This window comes from Stenella coeruleoalba (assembly GCF_951394435.1).
Source record: "Stenella coeruleoalba genome assembly, chromosome: 10".
NCBI classification, from domain to species: domain Eukaryota; kingdom Metazoa; phylum Chordata; class Mammalia; order Artiodactyla; family Delphinidae; genus Stenella; species Stenella coeruleoalba.
In genome coordinates, this window is record NC_137156.1 from 86254980 (window position 1) to 86268441 (window position 13462).

Sequence of the window (13462 nt, forward strand, 5' to 3'; positions counted from 1 at the left end):
AGTACAGTGAAAACTCCTAAACATTATATACGAAACAAACAGAAGGTTTAAAGAAGGTGGCACACCAGCTAGGGACCTTGGGACCCAAGGAATGACATGATGGTGAGTTCCTTGGGATTTTTTTTCTTCTTCTTCTTTTTTTTTTTTTTGGCCACATATATCCCAGATTTGGAGCTGGAAAAGCTGACAACCTGGAAATGACGATGGGTACAGACAAGAAAAGCCCCAACAAGGCCAGGAGGGGAGCTTAGGCTTCTACCTTCACCAGGCAGAGTGGATCCAACAAACAAACAATGACACGAGCAAAACCCCCGTGATCCTACAATATCCTATATACAAAAAACTCACTTCAAATACAACATGGTTAAATGGAAAGGAAAAGGATGGAAAAAGATATACCATGTAAATATGAATCTAAAACAAAGAAGTAAGAGCGGCTCTCCTAATATCAGATAAAATAGATTTCAGAGCAAAGTTTACTAGAGACAAACGACGTTACCTAAGGATGAAAGGATCAACCCACCAGGAAGACATAATGACTCCAAATACGTGTGCACCAAAAAAAGAGCCTCAAAATACACAAAGCAGACCCTGAAAGAGCAGACAGGAGAAAGGCAATCCACAATTATAGTTGAAGACTTAAACACTCCACTCTCAGCAATTGATAGAACTATGAGACAGAACATCAGCACAGGTAAAGAAGAAATGAACAACAAAATCAGTCAACAATACCTCACTGAGATAGACCGCACTTTAGCAGAATACACATTTTTTTCAAATGCTCTAGAATGTTCACTAATATAGATTACATCCTGGACATAAAACAAAACTTAACAACAACAAATAAAAGAGCAGAAAGGCAACAGGACAGAAGCAGGTTAAAAGTAAAAAGGATAGAAAGTCTATTTTTCTTTCTGCAGGTAATACACAAAAACTTTCAATTTAACAAATATTTACTGAGCACCTCCCATGAACCAAGACTATATGAGAAAAACTGTTAAGAAAATAAAAGAACTTCAAGAATTCATTCGAAACCACACACCCATGTACACACGTAAACACACACATACAAGCAGACATCCTGAAGTCCCAGGCATAGCCTGTTAAGCAAAATTAGACATTACATTGATCCTTAGCTTGATTTTATGAGCATATCCTACCATGAAATAATTTTTTAAATAAAAAAATAAGAGTAGATAAAAGATATACTGTGCCACTTCTAATCAAAAGAAAACTGGAGTGTTTATATTATTATCACACTAATTAAATTTCAGAGCAAAGAATATTACCAGGTCAATTAATAATATAAAGGAGTTACTTCATCAAGAGGACACAGCAATTCTAAACATGTTGCTCCTGACGATAACAGAACTCCAAAATACATGAAGAAAAAACCGTTAGAAGTGCTAAGAGAAATATGAAAATCCATAATTATAGTCTGAGATTTCAACACCCCTCTCTCAATAACTGATAGAACAAGTAGACGGAAAATCACTAAGAGTATAAAATATTTCAACAACATTATCGACTGACTTGGTCGGACATTTATAGAACATTCTATTTAACAACCACACAATACACATTCTTTTCAAGTACACAAGGAGCATTTAAGTAAGACAGACCATATTCTGGGCCATAAAACAAACCACAATAAATTTAATAGAATTCAAGTCACATGCGTATGTTCTCTGATACAATGGAATTAAATTAAAAATCAATAACAGCAATATCCCTGGGAATCTCCAAATATATATAAGTTAATAACACACTTCTATATAACCCATGGTTCAAAAAAGCAATCAAAAGGGAAATTAGAAAGTATTTTCAAATGAATAAGTATGAAAACACATACATCAAATTTGTGGGAGGCTGCTAAAATAGTACTGAGGGAAAATTTTATAATAAGAATACTTAGAATAGTGGTCTCAAATCAATGAACTCAGCTTCATGTTAAGAAACTGGAAAGAGAAAACTGGACTCAAATTAAGTAAAAGAAAGGAAATAATAAAGATCAGAGTAGAAACCAATAAAGTGGAAAACAGAAAAACAACAGAGAAAATGAATGAAACCAAAATATAGTTCTTTGAGATTAAAAAAAACTGACAAACCTCTAGTCAGACTGTTCAGGAAAAAATTGAGAAGAAACAAACTACCAAAATCAGGAATGAGATAGATGATATCAAGCAGACTCTACAGATAGCAAGGGAATTCTAAAGAAAACAAAGGGCTGATTGATAAGTCTCTGAAAATGAATTAACATTGGAGATGGAAAAATTCCTTGAAAGACACAAACTACCAAAGTTTACTCAAGAAATAGATACTAACTTGAATAGCCATGTATCTATAAAAGAAATGTAATACGTAGTTAAATACCTTCCCACAGAGGAAATTCAAGGCTCAAATGGCTTCACTCGTGAATTCTACCAAATATTTAAGGAAAAAATAATACCAACTACATAAATTCTTCTTCTACACAAACTACACACACACACAAAAAAAAAACCTGGAAAGGAGAGAATACTTTCCAACTCATTCTATTAGGCCAGCCCCACTCTGAAGCAAAAAATAGACAAACCAGTACAAGAGGAGAAAATTAGAAACCAATAACCTTCATGAATATAGATGCAAAACTCTCAAACAAAATCTTAGCAAGTAGAATATAAGAAAACATAAAAAGGATAATACATCATGACTAACTAGAGGTTCTCACAGGAATGCACATTGGTTTAACACTTGGGAGTCAATTAATAGAATTCGTCATTTAACAAACTGAAATAGTAAATCATCTCAAAAGATGCAGAAAAAGCATTTGCCAATCCAACATTCATTCCTGATTAAAAAAAAAAAAAACTCTCAGGGAAGTACAGATAGAAGGGAACTTCCTCATCTACAGGTATCTACAAAAACCCACAGCTAATATCATGCTTAATGGTGAAAAACTGAATGCTTTTCCTCTAATATGGGGGAAGAGACTAATGAGGTCCATTCTCATCACTTCTATTTAACATTGTACTTATTGCCAGTGCAATAAGGCAAGAAAAAGAAATAAAAAGCATTGGAAAAGAAAAAGTAAAACTGTCCTTATTCACAGACAACACAATCATCTATGTACAAAACCTCATGGAATTTACCCCAAAAAGCTACTAGAATTAATAAGTGAGTTTAATAAAATCTCAGGATACAAGATCAATACGAAACTCAATAATATGTTTATATACTAGGATTGAAGAATGAGAAATGGAAGTTTTTAAAAATACCATTTATAATAGTATCAAAAATATGAAATACTTATGGATAAATGTGATGAAAGATGTGTAAAAACTGTACACTGATAACTACAAAATATTGCTGAAAGAAATTAAAGACCTAAAAAAATGGAGAAATATACCTTGATCATGTATAGGAAGATGCAGTATTGTTAAGATTTCAATTCTCCCCAAATTGATCTATACACAATCCCAATTAAAATCCTAACAGGCTTTTTTGTAGAATTTGACAAACTGATTCTAAGATCTATATATAAATGCTAATAACTCAGAATAGCCAAAACATTCTGAAAAAGAAGAACAAATTTGGAGAAATAACACTCCCTGATTTTAAAAGCTTATTGAAAAGCCACATTAATCGATACACTGTAGTATCGCCCTCAAGATAGATGTAGATAAACTGAACAGAATAGCGAGTCCAGAAACAAACACACATATATATATGAACAATTGATTTTTGACAAAAATGCAAAGGCAATTGTGTGAACAATAGTAGTTTTTCAAGAGAGGGATGGAACAATTGGCTATCCATATGCAAAAAAAAAGAACTTCAATCCATACCTCCCATACCTCATACCATTTATAAGACTGAGCTTAATATGAAACATAAAATTTTAAGAAAATAAAACCTCTAGAAGAAAACGCAGAAGAAAATCTTTGTGACCCTGACTTAGGCAAAGATGTCTTAGATATGACAGCAAAATCAGATGCATAAAATAATTCAAAATGATAAACTGGACTTGGTGAAAATCAAAATCTTGTGCTTGTCAAAAGACACTATTAAAAGAATAAAAAGAGAAGCCACAGACCAAGAGAAAATATTTGTGAATCATATATCTTAAAAAGAACTTGACTCCAGAATATATTCTTAAAACTTTCAAAAATCAATAATAAAAATATATACAAATGGTATCATGAAAAAAGGGCAAAAAGTTGAACAGATTTATCGGCAAAGAAGATACAGAGATGGCAGATAAGCACATGAGAAGATGCTCTGTAGGGCGCGGTCAGCTAACTGCTACGCGGCAGGAAGCTGAAATAAGCTGAGTCATCCTTCCTGTGGCCACTGCGCTTGCGCTAAGTATACTAATGAGGTTTTAAAGTAGCGACCTATCCGATGCTGGCTCACAAGTCGCACCATCGGCGAAAGCCAATCACAGAGCGACACATGTTCTTAATCCCTATATAAGCAGACTGCTATAGGATTGCGGTGTCTTCCTTCCATCTTTCTTCAACCAAGCTGTGCTCCAATAAAGTGTGATACGAGAAGAATCTTGCGTGTGGCGGCTCGTTATTCTGCTGGTCGGAAACGGCTCGCCGCAATGCTCAACATCATTAGCCATTATTTCCAACCTAGGAGAATTCTATTCCCAGCCAAACTATCAATCAAGTATGAAGGTTAAAAAAAGTGCGGTTTCAGATATGTAAAATCTTACTGAGATATATACACCACATAAAAATAAATGAAAAAAGGGCTTCCCTGGTGGTGCAGTGGTTGAGAATCTGCCTGCCAATGCGGGGGACACGGGTTCAAGCCCTGGTCTGGGAGGATCCCACATGCCACAGAGCAGCTGGGCCCGTGAGCCACAGCTACTGAGCCTGCGCGTCTGGAGCCTGTGCTCCGCAACAAGAGAGGCCACGACAGTGAGAGGCCCGCGCGCCGCGATGAAGAGTGGCCCCCGCTCGCCGCAACTGGAGAAAGCCCTCGCACAGCAACAAAGACGCAACACAGCCAAAAAATAAATAAATTTATAAATAAAGAAATGAAAAAAGAAAGAAAGAGAAGGAAAGAAGAAGAAAAAGATGTGGGCTACAGGAAACAGGAGCTCTGACATAGGAAGGTAGTGAAGAGACAAACATAACGTTGAAGGGAAGTGCCAGGGCAACAGTCGTGCAGACGGCTGTTCAGATCAGATTGAAGAGAATGAAGGTTCCAGGAGAGATGTCTCCAAGGACAAAAATACAACCACCTGATTGGATGATGAGTTTGGCTGTAGTGAGTGAAACTATATGGTTCTGTCAAAAAGTTTGAGTGGGGGTTTCCCTGGTGGCGCAGTGGTTGAGAGTCCGCCTGCCGATGCAGGGGACACGGGTTCGTGCCCCGGTCCGGTAAGATCCCACATGCCGCGGAGCGGCTGCGCCCGTGAGCCATGGCCGCTCAGCCTGCGCATCCGGAGCCTGTTGCTCTGCAACAGGAGAGGCCACAACAATGAGAGGCCCGCCTACCGCAAAAAAAAAAAAAAAATTGAGTGGGTTACAGGCACACATCACTTTACAGGGAGGAAAAACCACAATCATTAGCTCTAAGGAAAACAAAAAAGGTGTACAATTCACAAAATGTAGTTATCATGTATGATTCAGCTGTGAACTACACTACACGGGATGGAATTTTACAATTCCACAGCTCACTGATGCCAAGTTGACTCTAACTAACTTGTATTCATTAGAGTTCTATGCCTGTTAGGAGAGTGGCAGAAGGGTGGCAGCAGGGGGTGGGGTGGCTCTGAGAAATGCAGCTGTTAACTCATAATGTCTGTGACACTGAAATCAGACCTTCCTAAAATCACACGGAAGTCTAAGGAGAAATGTGCCAAAGTCATGCCTTTTATGTGGCTTGTTTCACCATCAAAATCGGTCTGCCTTGTCTCCGAGGTAAGCCCCTTTTATTTTTGCAGATACTCTCCCTAACAGTGGTAAGAATTCTGGCCAGTGAAAGATTCTATACTTCATCTAAATAAAAACCCAGTGCAAAGCTTGGGGCGGGCGGAGGAAGAATTTATGTGTGTGGATGCGAATGTGTATAGAGGGTGGGTATTTTAAAGAGTTAAACGTTCATTTTTCATTACAAGAAAGTTATTGGATAACTGGTAAAACAGAAAATCAAGGAAGAGTAGGTACATCCCTAAAGGTGTGTCTTATGGGCCTCAGTACCATAGCTTAGATCATTAGATAAGGATGTACTCCAAAAATCTGCATCTTAAAAATTATAGTCTCTATAATTCTCTAGAATAGAAAATAACAACAATCAATGCACGATTTGATTTTTGAGTAAATAAGAGAGGAGGGGGAGGAGAGGATTATAGAAGTAGTAGCTCTCATATCTACTAATTATATCATGATTCCACACACAGGAAGAGGACGTTTAAGCAACAGGTTTGATCCTATCATCTTTGGCACTCACAGTAGCACCCTTGTCCTGATAGTTGCATTCCATCTTTCGAAAGCAAAATTTAGGATCACAACATGATTTAACCCTAGAGGGAGTTGAAGCGGCTATTAAACATCATATAATAGAAAAGAGAGGGGCCACATAAAAGGCTTTTTTCTCACTTGCAGCCATGGCTATAACTCTTTGAAAAAAATATACTACCAAAATATCAAAAATGAGATTTTAAGTGGTGACAAGTGTATATTTTTGTTTCTTCTAAATGTTAGAAGTGTTCATTTTCAAACGATTAAAATACCGCCTATAGCATAATGGTTTTTCTCAATTCTGTACCAAGTAATACAACCTTCAGTTTAGTATTTATTTATAAGATGTTGATAGGTTTTTTTCCCCCTCAATTATGTATTAGTCAACGCAGCCCTGTATGTGTACTTATTAAGAATTCAGGCTTTCAGGCCAGGTAGACCAGACTTTAACCTTGCTTTACCACTATAGACTATGTAATTAACTGCTGTAATTAACATAAGACTCAAGGTTCCTCATCTGTAAAATGGGGGTACAGGGTTTTGTAGAAGTAAACTAGACAGTGTATGCAAAACACCTTGGCGCACTAATGGATCTAAAAAAAAACAAAACATCTTTCCCAATGGGTAGACACTGTACTGTAAAGCTAGTGACTGAATAAGAATTTCTTAATCCCGCCTCCCAAGTTCATTTCGGCATCAAAGCATGTAAATACGGAAGCAAACCAAAGACACAACCCTTGTACACATAACCTTATGGCAAGACATACTGATTTCTGTGACCAACCCCAGGGAAGGGCCCGAGAGTTCACACCTTAAAGGCTTACATTCACTCAGGAAGCAATGAGGAGTCCCTGTCACATTCTAGGCCGGCAGCACTCTTTTGATAAGGATACTTCCTAAGGTTACAGAGGTGACCTGACTTTAATATGAAATATGGGGTTTTTTTCACAATTATGTTACTTGCTTAGGACATCCAGAGTTGTGCAACTATCACTACCTAATTTTAGAACAACTTCATCACCCCCAAAACAAATGCTCCAATACTCATTTGCAGTCACTCTTCAATCCCCTCTGCCTCAAGTCCCTGGCAACTACCAATGTGCTTTCTGTCTCCACAGATGTGCCAACTCTCGCCATTTTATAGAAATGCAAGTGTACAATACATGGTCTTTTGCATTTGACTTCTTCCACTTAGCATAATGTTTTCAAGGTTCGTCCATGTGGCAGCATATGTCAGTACTTCATTCCCTTTTATGAGTGTGTAATATTCCACTACATGGAGAATTCACATTTTGTTTATCCACTCATCCACTGACAATTGGATTACTCCCCCCTTGGCTAGTATGAGAAATGCCGCTATAAACATCTGTGTCTAAATTTTATGTGGACAAGTTTTTATTTCTCTTGGGTATATACTTAGGAGTGGTATACACTGCTGGGTCATAGGTAACTCTATGTTTAACTTATGACAAATTTCCTAACTATTTTCCAAAACAGCTGCATCGTTTTATATTTATACACCAGCATTGTATGAGGTTCTGATTTCTCCACATCATCGTCAACACTTGCTATTGTCTATTTTTTTGATAACAGCCATCCCACTAGGTGTGAAGTGGTATCTCACTATGGCTTTGATTTGCATCTTTCTAATGATTAACGATGGTAAGCATCTTCCCATGTATTTATTGGCCATTTGTATATCTTTTTGAAGAAATGTCTATTCAAATCCTTTGCCCAATTTTAAACTGGACTGTTTGGCTTTTTACTGTTGATTCATAGGCATTCTTTATATATTCTAGACACAATTCCCTCATCAGACATATAACTTGAAAATACCTTCTCGCATTCTGTAGGTTGTCTTTTCACTTTCTTGAAGGTGTTCTTTGAAGTGCAAACTTTAAAAATTTAATAAAATCCAATTTATCTATCTTTTCCATTTTTTGCTCATCCTTTTGGTGTCATATCTAAGAAACTATTGCCTAATCTAAAGTTATGAAAATTCACTCCTATGTTTTCTTCTAAGTTTTACAGTTTTAGCCCTTACATTTATGTCTAGGATACATTTTGAGTTAATTTTTGTACATTATATTTGTGAGGTAAGGGTCCAACTTCATTTTTTTGCACATGGAGAAAACTGTTAAAAGAGTTTTCACTAAACCATATTTTGCTTATTAGAAGTATGACAGTATGCCATGCGTGTACACATGAATGACATATTCAGTCATTCATTCAACAAACATATACAGCAAGGACAATATTTTGAGATATGACCTGATCATTTTTCTTCCTGTTTTTCCCTTTCCTTCCCCACACTGAAGCAGATAGCAGGGTCCAGGCTTCCTCGCCAAGGAGAGGTTTACGGAAGGTAGCTTCCTGACTTTTGTTCTCCCAAACACCTAAATTCTGGGACCACCGATTCCCAGGAGAACTGACCAATTACACTATCCAGAAGAACAGAAAGAACAGTATTCCCCAATGCTGGAGTAGACAGGGAGTCCCCAGAGACGAAGGCAGAAGGGAGGAGCGAGAGGGTACTGAGAGAGGGGATCTGCACTGGGTTTCCCAGACATACAGCTGAGAGACACCTAATACGATATATATTCTCAGCCCCTATTCTCACACCCCAAGTCTGGCATGAGACAGCTAAGAATCACCAAACCACAATGGCTTATAAGGACAGAAAAAACATGGCTACAACTGACCAAACATTACTGACCTCCCATACACACGCACACACTACCCTGAATGACTGTGTGCCGGGCCATCTGGGCACTAGCCTGGAATTACGGCACATCCCAAAGAAGCAAAGGTCCATGATGAAACCCCAGAAGCACCAAGTTTACATGTTTTTCTTCACCATCAATGCAAAATGGCAACTCAGTCAGAAATTAAGTTTCTACGAAGCAGTTATATTTCTGGCACCCTTGATTTTATAGACTGACATTCACACCTGCCACACAAATATTGAGACATATACACATATATGTGTGTGTGTGTGTGTGTGTCCGTGTGTGTGTCTGTGTGTGTGTATGGCATCCTCCTAGGCTAGGCTGAGAATATAAAAGTCAATCAAGCCATGGTTAGCCAAGGCATTTATAGTCTAGTAAGAGCAAAAAATGTATTTGCCATTTATTACACACCACCTGGGCGCACACCTTGCGTTACACTCTTTTTTTGTAAATGGATCGAATTTAATGGAATCTTCCTCGCAAAAGGCCTTTGAGGCTCAGAGGTTCAGAGGAGGTAAAGGACTTGGCTAAGGATACATGTTAGTAATTGATGGGACTCGGATATGAACTGAGATATATTTAACTCCAAGTCCATCTGCAGTCCTGAAGTTACGACTCCCTCCCATGGAGAGGCCAATCTAAGTAATATCCTTTGATAACTCAGCATCCATTGGACATAGATTTTGTTTTCTAAGAGTTGGGATGAGACTAAGTCAAACCAACTTCCTCTAACTTGATGCTCAACATGCCCATTGGCAGATGACTAGCCAGAAGCCTGAGGCTGGACAGGAGACATCAGCCAAACTGGCTCCCGTGATGATGGGGACCATGGCCTTGATTGAATCTGTCAAGGTCTGTCAACCAGTCTTCCAAACAGCAGACTTCTATTACCATTCACATCACCTACATGTGCAGCAAAGAAGTAACAGAACTAATTTGGGGTGGAAACCCCAACTTTTCTATCTATGTGCAAAAGGAAGCAATTTTTCTTAGAGGGAAGAATCCCACCGAGCTGTTATGCTTTGAGACGCTAGCACTCAAATTGGTGCCTAAGAAACTCTTTTAAATTCTTCAGTGAAGCTCCCTAGAAACAATAAAGGGAAAATAAGTTGATTCTGGCAATGAAATGTTAATAGTTTTTCCTTAAGTATTAATCTTCTGAACAAATGGTGACAATGAAAGAAGCAGGCATATAACTGCTGTGAGAGCCGTGATTTATATATTTTCTATTGCTGCTTCTGCTATTTGATCCTGAGAAGATGACTAAACCAAATCCCAAAGAGAAGCGTACTGAGTCATGGAGAGAAGTAGAAACCTTAGAGAAACCTAAATCATAAGGAACTAATGTCTCTCCTTATGGGTCTTTTTATGCAGAATAAATCTCTCCCCATTCGGGATTGTATAACCATTTATCTTTCATTTTCTCATATACAAAGTGAACCTCAGAGGTGAGGACCCTCTGAAATCATTTGGTCCAATTTCTCCTTTTGTAAATGGGAATATTTGAGATTCCAAGAGGTTAAGCGAAATGTCAAGTGATCATTAGAACAAATAATATGAAGATTTCATCTAAGTGGTAAGGGTACTGACCTAGGAGTGAGAAGACCTGGATTCTACTGCCCACTCAGCCATGTATGAGTTCACAGAATGAAAGCACTGGATGAGATGCTTTTGGAAATCTCTCCCCTCTTTGAAGTGGCTTTAATTCTGTGAACATCAGTAGTGTTTGGTTCTTTGTTTTTACAAAGGTAGCACCTTTTTTTGCAGTTATGGTGAAGGCGCAATACATACGGTGGTTGTGAGCGTGGGCTCTAGAGTCAGACTTTCTGCCTTGCAATCCCAGCTCTCACACTTACTTTTGGTGAAAGCCTGAACAAATTAACCTCTCTGCCTCATCTGCAAAATGGAAATTATAACAGTACCCACCCCATAAGGCCCTTAGAATGATGAAACGAGATAACACATGTCAAGTATTCAGCACACCGCCTGGCACATAGCAAGTGCTCAGCGAACACAGGCTGCCCTTAACAGTGTCATAAAGGAACCAGAGTTGGTATCTCTGTGTGAGTTAAAAGAAGGCATCCCTTCCTCTGGGCAGAAGCAGCCCAAGTGCTAAGGTCCACATCAAGGCTGGAACTCACTGTCTGTGGCTATGTGCCTGGCTCTAAAATATCAAAGTAAGAAATCACTCTCCAATATCCTTTGCTGATAGTGGTACCCAATGAATATGTGTCTGTTATCATGTAGGCCTTCTAGAAAACTCTTCAGAGGAGGCCCACTTAGATGGCAAGGACGCTTTTGCTCTTTTCTTTTCCTTCTTTCTGCCTGGAATGCCGAGGGAATGGCTGGGGTGTCAGCAGTCTGCTGATCACGAGGAAAGGGCTAAAAGATTTTCAGAGACTCAGATTTACAGCCAATAATTCCATGCCATTAACCTCCAGACTTCTTGTTTTATGAAGAAAAGAAACTCATGTACATTTTTGAGCTACCATTATCAAAATGCAATTCCTGACCAAAACACTCTCCAAAATCTACTTCTCTTTTCTGTCAACAAATATCTGTAGACTTGCCTGGTCAGCCACTTGTCCCTGGCCACTTAGGGGCCCTAAGTCAGGCCCTCATTGGCCATCACTTAGATTTTTACAAAATGTCCAAATGCCCTCAAGGTCCTTGCTATTCCAAGTGTGGTCTGTAGACCAGAGGCATTAGTGTCAGCTAAGAAATTACTAGAAAGGCATCATCTCCAGCCCCATCCAGACCTAGTGAATCAGGATCCCCAGTGATTTCTGGGCACGTTAAAGGCTAAGGCTCTGGACTAGACTTCCAGACTCTGCTCTGTCATTCCTCTTAAACACTACCGTCAAAATAATCTTCCTGACGCACATCAGTCGTTTTCTAATCACAGCACTTTCCTCAAAAACCTCCAAGGGCTCCTGACTGCCTATAGACTAAAGTTTAGACTCCTCAGTCTGACAAGGCTTTCTATGATCTTGTGTCATCCTAAAAATGCCCATCACAGTGCCTGCCATGCCAATAAATAATATTCTGCATAAAACAAACAAAACATGAGTGTACCTGAGAAGGAACATATTTCTTAACTCTGGCTTCTCCATCCTAGGCATGGGGATACAGGGTTAGGAAAAACCAGACACACTCGCTTGCCTTCCTGGAGCTTAGAGATCAGCTGAACCGACAGGATCTTCAAAAGCAATAAAAATACATAATACCAAATATTAAGTGCTAAGAAGGAAATGAATGGGCAATGGTACAGAGTAAGCTAGACTGGTCAGAAGAGTGGCCCAGAGGATGGGGAGCCCGTTGAGGGGCTGGTCCAGGCAGAGGGAACGGCCTACGCAAAGCCTGGAGAGAATCTGGTGCAGCTGAGGATCAGAACAGGGGCTGCCCTTTCGGGCTTCCCAGAGGACTGACACCCTGGGAGGAAGGTGGCATGGGATTCACCTTCCAAATCAAGGGAAAATGCTGAATTTCTTTTCCCTGACATATGCCTTCACTGGGACCACGAATGGGGCAGAGAGCAGGGTATGCTTCAGGGTCGCTGGTGAGTCCGGCCATGGAAATCACACCGAGTGAAATTTGAATCTCAGCTCTACCACTTACCGGCTCTCAACTCCCTTGACCTCCAAGCCTCTGCTTCCTCAGATATAAAGCGGGTTTAAGCATAGAACCAACTTTGTCATTTCTGTGAACGCTGAGGGCGTAAAGCTCCCCAGAACACTGCCGCCCACATCAGTGCTGACCTGAATACTAGAGGTTACAAGGCTGTGATCACGACGATGACTGTGAATTACTATGAGCTTGCGGGCAGAGGGCTCATCCCAGATCCTCCGGTCCCACACCCCGCCCCCACGCCCCGAGGCCTCCCGACTCTGCCATCCCAGGCAACCTCCCCCCCGCGCACGGCCACCTCAGTGACCCCAGGGCGGGCGCCGGGCACCGCCGCCGGACCCCCGTTACCTGGGGCCAAACGCGACCTGCCGCCACCTCGCGTCCTGGGCCCTGCCTCCCTCCCGGCCGCCTCCCGGCCCCGCAGCTGCTGCGGCGGCGCCCCCAGCCCAGCCCGGCCCGGGCGGCGCGGGAAGCCTCGGCGGGGCTGGCGGCGGCGGCCACGCGGCGCGCTCCGGCGGAGGGGAGGGGGCTCCGCGGCGGCGGCGGCGGCGGCAGCGGCGGCGGCGGCGGCGGCGGCTGGCCCGGCGGGGGGCAGAGCCCAGAGGCGCAGCGGCGGCGGCAGCGGCGAAGGAAGAGGAGGAGGAGGAG